This window comes from Typopeltis vanoorti, chromosome 13 (genome assembly GCF_054136105.1).
Source record: "Typopeltis vanoorti isolate ZY-2024b chromosome 13, IOZ_Tvanoo_1.0, whole genome shotgun sequence".
Classification (NCBI taxonomy): domain Eukaryota; kingdom Metazoa; phylum Arthropoda; class Arachnida; order Uropygi; family Thelyphonidae; genus Typopeltis; species Typopeltis vanoorti.
The window spans coordinates 68,492,554-68,502,368 of NC_143561.1; the positions used below are offsets into that span (position 1 = coordinate 68,492,554).

General features: G+C 35.8%; 1 protein-coding gene across 2 annotated transcripts in view; it reads right to left on the reverse strand.

The window, feature by feature from the left end:
* The window catches only part of ATP7 (copper-transporting ATPase 1), a 185,973-nt gene extending 181,856 nt beyond the window's left edge, over window positions 1-4,117 (reverse strand). Inside the window, exon 1 of one of the 2 annotated variants that reach the window (XM_090403124.1) lies at window positions 4,062-4,117. The gene's annotated coding sequence lies outside the window, so the exon portion shown is untranslated. Of the gene's footprint in view, window positions 1-4,038 lie in introns of both variants that reach the window. The other variant, XM_090403125.1, reaches the window with a different exon arrangement.
* Between the last annotated feature and the right edge of the window lie 5,698 nt (window positions 4,118-9,815).

Here is a 9,815-nt window from a genome sequence, read left to right on the forward strand (position 1 = left end):
CTGGCCTGCACTTTATACTGTTCATGTGCCTGCTGGTCACCTTTCTCCTTAAATTCCCTCCATAGTTGTTTCTTTTTTTGCAGCTCAAGCTTAATGGTGTTATTCATCCATTTAATCCCTACTTGATTTATTATTCAGACTCTAGGTATACAGTCAGCCATTGCTTCAATTAAACATTTCTTAACTGCCTCCCATGCACTATCAACTTCTAGCCCTTGCAGTTGTACATGCCATGGCACTGAACCAATCAATCTCCTAAGTCTGTCATACTTACCAGCCCAATAATTCCACATGTACCCTGTCTTAATTGTAAATTCCACACCTTTAGCCACCTCCTAAGTCAAGACCCTATGATCACTCTCACCAATTGGTGGCAACATGGTCATATTTGTTACAGCCAAATTCTCAGATGCAATTACTAGGTCAAGCACTCTCTGACCCCTAGTATTTTCCATTACATGCTGTTGCAGATAGTTATCCCTTAATAACCACATAAAATCCAATTCCTTCCTCCCACGTGTCCTCTCCTCTTCCAATCAATGTTACCATAGTTGAAATCTCCCATAATAATTACCCTCCTTCTACTCATTTCTTCTATATACTTATGCATATCTCTCTATCTCCACCATCTATTCCATCACCTGGTCTATAGCAGCACCCAACTGTATATTTTGTTCTGCTAGTTTCAATCTAACACCAAATAGCCTCAAATGTGCTCTTTTCTCTATCCCGCAGTTCCACTTCTATTCTTCTTGGCTGTAGCTCATCAGCTAACATCAATAACACTCCTCCCCCCATTTTATTCTCCCTGTCACTCCTGAACACACCATACCCCTCACATTCAATCCCACTAGCTGTGTCATCTTCTGTCAGCCACGTTTCACTAATGCCAATAACCTGTGGTCTGGAAGTGCCAACTAAGGCCAAAAATTCTTCCTTCTTGTTCCTAATACTTCTGGCATTTGTATACATGAATTGCAGAAGCTGATTTGTCCCATCCCTATTTTGATGCCTTATACTAACTATCCTATTCTGATTCGTGGTCTTTCCTACTCGCTTGGGCATATTACACACATTCACATACTCAACTGTCTCCCTAAAATCTGCATATCCACTCCCCCCCCCCTTAATAACTCTAGTTTCCCTGATTCTAATTTGTAGCAACATCTGTGTAGGAGGAGAGTCTTTGACCAAAGGATGTTGTGGTTTGTTTCTAATCCATGCTGAGCTAATCCAGATTTCTCAGGTTTGTTGTGTTGAATCGATGACTGAAAGTCCTGTTTGTCCAAAGTAAGAATGATTACAATTACAAGGAAAATTATTCTTGTGCTAATGTGTATATATTTCTAATCATTATGTCACAAGTATCATTAAAAAATCTATATAGACCATCTTCAGTATTTCATTATTATCATGTAACACCTCCAAGGAGTCCAAGAACTCATGATGGGAGGGCACACTACTCCACTACAACTCACCTTCACCCTTAGTTAATTTTCCCTGCATGACATTATTACTACCACCCACCATCAACGCTAGTATATGTTGTTTGTAAATTGTGTGTGTTCTTATGGCCAATTTGTATGAAAAACCTGAGTTTCTGGGAGAAAAAACTCTTCTACCTCCATATGAGATATGGAGGTAGAAGAGTTTTCCTTCTGGGGAAGGAAATCCATATGACTTCGCATCCATATGACTGGGGAAGAGATCTCCTTCCCCAGTCACATGGATGCGAAGCACACAGCCACTAGGCTAACCACGTGGACAGTACCACTGGTAAGCAATGGTTAAATAATGATGAATCCTTGGAGGTGTCACATAATAACAATAATCTGGGCACTCTGCTCTAGATACCAAACATGGAATGTGTTCCAACCATTATAGGTCTCCTATAAACAGGATGTTAGTCTCACAAATAGATCACAAAAATCATCTATTCATCAGTGAGATTTGAATCTGCAGTCTGTTGGTTGGTGATACTATCTACTTGGCCAACCATGCCAGCAATAATAACAAGAACATATGCCACTGTTCTTGTGATTATTAGAGCAATATTTCATGCTTTTTTAATGCAGTTTTCCATTTATACAGTCTACAGTGCAAAAGTTATACTCAGAATCCCCATTCACCTGCCATAGTGCTAACCTATTTAAATCCTCTTGAAAGACTACGCTGTAGTGCAATATAATTATGACTCTGATGTGATTATGCTTAACTTTAAGATAAGTTTGTAACATAATCAGCAGAACAGTTAAATATGCAATAAATTAAGAACAGACAAATCCTATCTTGTCAACTTCTGATCAACTGAAAGTGGATAAAGATTATATATATGCAAAGTAACACTGCTCATTTGTTTTAATAAAGGATGTATTAGGTAGGATCATTGTTTACCTCATCCTGATGATTTAGGATTAAAATGTGATGTATTAATATTTCATTCAACTGTAATACCTTATTAACTTCATTTACTTAACACCTTTGCAGAATATATATCTTGGATGATAGCACTATACCTAATGAAAAGGAGGAGGAATACTTCTAATCTCTCATTATCCCTCCTTCCTTACAGAATATAATGCTATCATCTGGGATATATTCTGCAGAGAGAGAGAGAGAGAGAAAGAGATGAGCAAAATACTCTAAAAATGTTCTTAAAATGTGGATTTTCAACAACACTTCTAATATCCAGCTTCCCTACCTGTTAAAATGAAAATTCCTGAAAAATGCTGAAAATGTATGATTAAGTACTTGTTAGAGGATAACAAACGAATATGTGTTGAAGGGAAAGCAGTAAGTGCAGACAGTGAATAAATTTAAAGAAAGTATAAGAGTTAACAGCATAACCTTTCCATGATGAGTCTTCTGGTTTTGTGTGTGATAGGAATCCATCTCCCTTTCTACCTTTTAAAAAATATCCCAACTGTCTAGTAAGCTCTGCAACTTTTATTATATTTTAATTCACTGTATTGAATCTTTAAATATATGCTGATTAGTCTTTAGATTAGGAATTTTTTTTTTTTTAACTTTTCAAAATGAAAATACTCATGATTCAAAGAAACTCACATTTCAAAGAACCTATCCTTGTTCTTTATATGCAAATGAAGTTTTGTATAAAACTTTTTGTTTTCTTTTTTTTTTACTGAATTTCAAATAAGTGTCATGTAATAATAATAAAATCAGAGCACTCTAATTTTATTTATTTTTTAAAATTTATCTATCCAAATGGAGAAGTCTTGTGGATTTTTCAACCTTAGTTATTATTATTATATAAGGTGCCTCCATGGAGTCAAAAAACTCATCGCGGGAGACCCAACATTGACATACTAACCGTTATTCAGTTGATACCTTAAATGGCCAATAATTTGCGAATTATGGAATTATACAAATACTTGTTATAGACTCTGTATCTATTCTGTATGATCAGTAAAACTGACATTTTGGGTTTATATGTTAACAGACTTTTCGAAAAATGCTTTTACCCCTAATGCATTTATATTTATTGTTGGTTATAATAATTTATATATCCGATTCCAAAGGGGTATCTTAAAACTCAAAGCTAGTTTCTAATTATCTCTACGCTGATAATTTATAGAATGAACAAACATTCGCAACTGCATATTGAAAATGTTTTTTTTTTTTTTTTCTGTATACCATTCTAAAACATAACTATTCTTACACGAAAGTCACTATTTCAGTCTGCTGATGATATCTATGTTCTCTCCCATCTTGGGCTGAACCTGATTATTATTTTTATTTCTGTAGGAACACCATGTATCACTTTCTTTTTTTTTTTTTTTTTGATCCATTGACATGAAGTTATCAATTAATGAACAAACAAAAATAACAAAACCAAACCAAAAAAGCTTCAAAACATTATGTATGTTAACTTTAAACAAATGTGTCACTTATACTTCGCACCATATGATCGAAAATAACTCGATGTTTATTAGCGATAGCTTCACGATATGTTTAATAAACTGATACAGAAGAGAAAATAACTTTTGACTCAACATTTTACCTACAGAGGAAAAATACCTTTACACTTAAATAATGCATACCCTACGACTGGTTACAGCACAGAAAGCAGTCCAACGACCGCTTTACATTTGCCTGAAAGCCTGAGGCACTTGAAAAGAAAGTTGCTGTTTAAATTGTCCTTCATATACATTGCTTTAAAGGCTTATCACTACAAAAATGTTTATGGTTATATTGCTATAAGTTGATTACATTTGATCCCACGTTCTCTCCAATACTGTTTACGGTGATAACTAAAATATTGGTGGAAATAAAAAAAAATAATAATAATAATGAAAGAAAATTATGCTTATATTTCTGGAAAATCTACTTCGCAGATTTTGCATTAACATAAAAAGGCATGCAAGTGTTAACTTGTATATGCAATTATGGAAAACAAAAATTTGACCACAGCAAGAAAACGAATCAAAAAAGGTCTTATTACTTATAATAAGTGGCATGTCCTATATTTCAATATAATCGAAGGAAAAGATATATCTGCTGAATTTCATATATGTTTCTTGTTTCAAATTCCATTGGCCTTTATAACAAATTTACTTTCCATAAGCTTGTGTTCATTTATATTTTCTTTAGATCCTACCACACTAATAGTTTTACTATGATATCTTTATATGTACCTGGCAAATTCTGTGTATGAGAATATATATACACTATTTTCATTATTACTGGAAAAAATAGCCAAAAGGCTTTTATTTGGAATTAGGATTCATTAAAATAAAAAGTATATTATTTTTGTAAGTTTTGTAATGACATTTTAATTTTAACAGTAAGTAATGTATATGTTTTATACACAAGTATAAAGACTCGAAGATAAGATAAGTTTTCGGCACTAGCCTTGCTTAGTATTGAGCTACTTAAAAGACAAGAACTCTGTCCAGAAGCTCATATATTAGTTTTGCACTGGTGTTTCTTTTTATAAAAAAATTACTGTTAGAGATTTGGCGTTGAAACCCTCTAACCATTATTAGAGGTTTTTAACTACTGTTTCCAATTCTTTATTGGTTCAAAACTACAAGTGGCAGAGACTAAAAAAAGAATGCTGATCATCAGCAGTAATAGGTAACGAGAGGTAGTAAAACATCTAGTAGTAACAGAGAGAGAGAGGGAATAAAGAGAGTAGCGTCAGTAATATTTACTTTATCTGAGCATTAAAAAAAATTGCTATCAGGGTCATACTACAACGCTGTATAACAGAAAAAAGGAGGAAATTAAAATAAAGAAATACTGGATATTTGTTTTCCTCTCTCTCTCTCTCTCTCTAATATATACACTTCTTGGAAAGAAGTCAACGGACCCCCCCCCCATGGGCAAGGTAAATCGTGTCATGTAACGAGTCACGTGTTTGTAGCTGGTATAAATTGGAGGAATATGATGCTCCTAAGTCAGTGCAACTGCATCCAGGTGGAATGGCTATGAGAAGGGAACTGATGGAGTGTGAAAGAGGTATTGTGATAGGATGCCACGTTACAGGGACTATATGTTTAGCCAATTGTTGACAAACTGGGCCGTCCCAGGTCAATAATCAGTGATATCATACCGAGATGGAAGCGCAAGAAGTCAACCGCAAGTGCTGCCTGCATTGGATGACCATAGGGTGCTGTGAGTGACCATAGGGTGCTGTGAACGATAATATGTAAAACCACCATTCGTCGGACAACACGTTGAATATGGAGTGCTCCAGACATCGGCTGGAACATGAATCTGCATAAAAAAACATTCAGAACTGAGCCTCACAACATCAGTTTCCATGGTAAGAGAAAATATGCAAATCCCCCCTCCCCGATTACCCGGACCAACACGTAGCATCGTCTTCAGTGGTGCAAAGAGCGTGTACAGTGGTATGGCAGTTTGGAAAGCTGTGTGGGTATTTTAGATGCCTGGTGAACGTCTCTTCAGCAAGACAGTTTACAATATCATAAGGCTACTGCTGTAACTGAGTGGTTTGTGAACATGAGCAAAACTACACTTGACTGGCCTCCACAGAGCCTTAGGTCTCAACTCTACTGAATATTTGTCGGATGGACTGGAACTTTGGGTGAGATCAAGGGACATCCACCCCACAACACTCCAGGATCTCCTCACCTGCCAACATGAAGAATGGTCCAAAATTCTCATTGATCACTATCGTATGCTTGTGGAAATTATGCCCCATTAGATATCTGCAGCCATCACAGCAAAAGGAGGTCTTATTATGAAAAGACATCTTGAGGTGGGTGCCATGGCTGTTTGTTAATCACACTATGGTTCCCATTGACTTTTTTTTTCAAGCAGTATGCATTTTAGCTGTATTTGATACTAATTTGATATATATATATATATATATATATATATATATATATACTATCTGATCAAAAGTATCCATACACCTGCTCGAAACTCTTATCAGACCTTCCCTGTGACACACCTTCCAGTAGAGGACGTTAATATAGCGTGGGCCCTTTGCATCTATGACAGCTCTAACTCTGCCAGGGAGACTTTCTACCAGGTATCGGAACGTCTCTGGAGGAATGGCAGCCCATTCTTCCTGAAGAGCTGTAGCAAGAGCAGTTCGTGATGTGGGTCGTTCGGGTCTGCAGCGAAGTCGGCGTTCTAATTCATCCCAAATATGTTCTATGGGATTAAAGTCAGGACTCTGGGCTGGCCAGTCCATTTCTGGAACGTTATTGTCCAGACTTCACATATATATATATTCTTCAAAGCTTGATTTGCTTAATCAGTCTTAAGTAAAAGGCTGGTTATATTCCATTAATTTGAGCCCTACCCAAGAGCCTATGAGTTGTGGAAATGCTTTTTGAAAATGAATGCTGTGCCAAACAAAACAACCCTTTGCAGCTGCCCAATTTTTAATCTATCTAACTCGAGTGCTTCTAGATGTTTCTTCAATGTTTTATGGATGGCGCCTAAAGCACCTATTATTATGGAAACAACTTCGTTTTCTTTTGCCAGATTCGTTTAACTTCGACTTGGAAATCGCGATACTTTGAAATTTTTTCAGTTTCTTTTTTGTCAATTCAGCTATCTCCTGGTACTGATATTTCGATAAACTGAACACCATTGTTTTCACTCTTTTCAACCATTGTTATATCGGTTGTATTACATTCCAAGCTTTTGTCAATCTGGATTTTGAAATCCCAGAGTATTTTAGTTTTTTCATTCTCAACCATTTTCTATTTGAGAATGAAATATGCTTCCAATAGTCTTTAGATACTTCAAACCCATACTTTTTACATAAATGCCAGTGGAGTATCTTAGATAAGTTATCATGCTTTTTACGGTACTCAATTTGTGCGATTTTGCTGCATCTACTTATAATGTGGTCTACCTTTTTTTTTTTGCACAATCTACATTTACTGTCTTCTTGAATTTTTTGTATTTTTGCCTTCATAACATTGGTTTTAATGGCCTGTTCTTGTGCTGCAAAAATTACCAATTCTGTTTCTTTCTTTAGTGCTCCATTTCTCAACCATTGCCAGGTCAAGTTGCTGTCAGCGCTGTCCTCTATGCTGTGAAGGTATTTTCTATGTAATGCCTTAATTTTCCATCTTTCAGTTCTCGTTTTACTTGGTTGGTTTTGTATTCCAATTTTGTCTCAATGGGTTTAAGTAAACCCTCTTTCCTTACCTCAATTAGAAATTTTTGCGTTGTTTGCTGCAGATAATCATTCAAATTTCGTTTTTCTTCTTCAATAACTTGCTTTACTGATAGAGGATTATGTATTAATCCTCTTTCTCCTTTTTTGCGTGATAGATAGAGCTTATCAATGTCACAGCGAAGATTGAGGACATAGTGCATTGTCATTAATTTTCGAGTTTTTAGGTCTAACTCTTCCACCTCTAGCTGGATCCATTCAACAATGCCTACTGAATATCTCAGATCAGGTATGGCCCAGGTATTAATTGCTTTTATGAAATTCATTAAGCATTGACTTAAGGAGTTTTCTTAGTCAAATTATGTATTCTGCTCTAGCTCTTTCTTTGATCTTATTGTGCAGAATTTCTGATGCTTCTAAAATTCCCAAATATTTGTAGCTATCTTCGAATTTTATTGCCTTGATTATTTCACCATTGAGCAGCTCGATTTCGTTCAGATCTTCAAACTTTCCTCTTGTTATTCCGGCAATTGCACATTTGCCTAAGCCAAAATCCATTGATATATCTTGACTGAATATGTGCACAGTATTAAGCAATGATCCGAGTTCATTCTCTGATTTTGCGTACAACTTCAGATCGTCCTTGTATAAAAGGTGAGATATCTTTGCACTTTTTTGTGCAGTTTGATAAGTATGAGCAGTTTTATTTAAAATTCTAGTTAAGGGGATCAATGACAAGATAAACAATAGAGGAGATATGAGTCTCCTTGAAAGATACCCCTTTTTATGTTAACTTCTCCAATTTCTTCTCTATTCAGAACCAACATTGTTTTCCAGTTTTTCATGCTGGATTACAAAACGTTTTGTACGTTTTCGCTAATACCGAATAGTTCTATGCATTTTAAAATCCAACTATGAGGCACCGAATCAAACGCTTTTTTATAATCTATCCAAGCCATATGTTCGTTGGTTTTCTACGTTTGCAATTTTTCAGAATCATTTTATCAATCAGCAATTGGTCTTTTGTGCCTCTTGAATTTTTGCTATTATCTTTTTGTTCAACTGGTAAAATAGAATTTGTTTTAAGATAGCTGTATATTTTATCAACTAGTATGCCTGTGAGTAGCGTAAAAGTTGTTGGCAGGCAGGATATTGGTTGGAAGTTTCTGGGTTTGGACCTTTTCTTTATCCATTATGATTAAAAACGTTTTCCCTGCTGTGAGCCACTCTTTGCTTTGTCCTTCTAAAACATCATAAAATTGGTTAGCAAGTTTTTCGTGTAAGCCGGTTAGATATTTCAACCAGTAGCCATGCAATTCATCCTTTTCGGGTTGACCAATTTTTTTATCTTTTTAGCCTGCTTTTGAACCATTTCAGTTGTTATTTTCAACTGGTCCATTTTGCGTTGTTGAGATTCGTTCGTAATTTGTTCAATCCACTTTGCCTTGTTATTATGCTTCTTAGGATTGTCCCATAGATTTTTCCAAAATTCAAGTGTATTTTCTTTGTCTCTGGTACTTATATTTTCTTTAGGATTATCATTCAATTTTCTGCAGAATCAATTTTCTTGTAAAATTGATTCTGCATTTCGTGCTAATTTGCGCGAAACATTGCATTTTGCTTCTATTGTTCAATGTGTGCACTGTATCTTCTTATTTTAGCTGCAACTGCAACTATTTTTTTGCTTCAATTCCTCTAAAAATTCATCAATAGGTCCAGGAAGCCTAACATCCAGTGCGGTCCTTGGCAACTCGCGCGACGACCGATGCAGTATAGGGTTCTGATTTGTCTTCACTATTTTTAACTGGGGGTGGGCAGGTGCATGAGATGAAAAAATAGGAAAATAGGAAAGAATCACCCCTAGCCCTCGAATACTCTAATAGCATTGGGGGAAGGAGCAAGATGAAAAAGAAATACAGAGGGCAAGAAGAGTAGGGAGCAGACTATAGGTGCTTCGGGTTCGCCGTGCTCGTACACACTAGAGTGAGCCCTTGAGGTGTGTGTGTGTATATATATATATATATACATACTAACTTTGAGGGGAGGTACCGAATATCAAAATCAACCATATTCACATAGGAAAGCATGATCGGAAACGTCACCGGAAGGTACTAACAGGGACACAAAGATTCAGAAAAAACACAAGGCAAGATACAGATACAGAAACAACATAGTAGTGTAAAATATT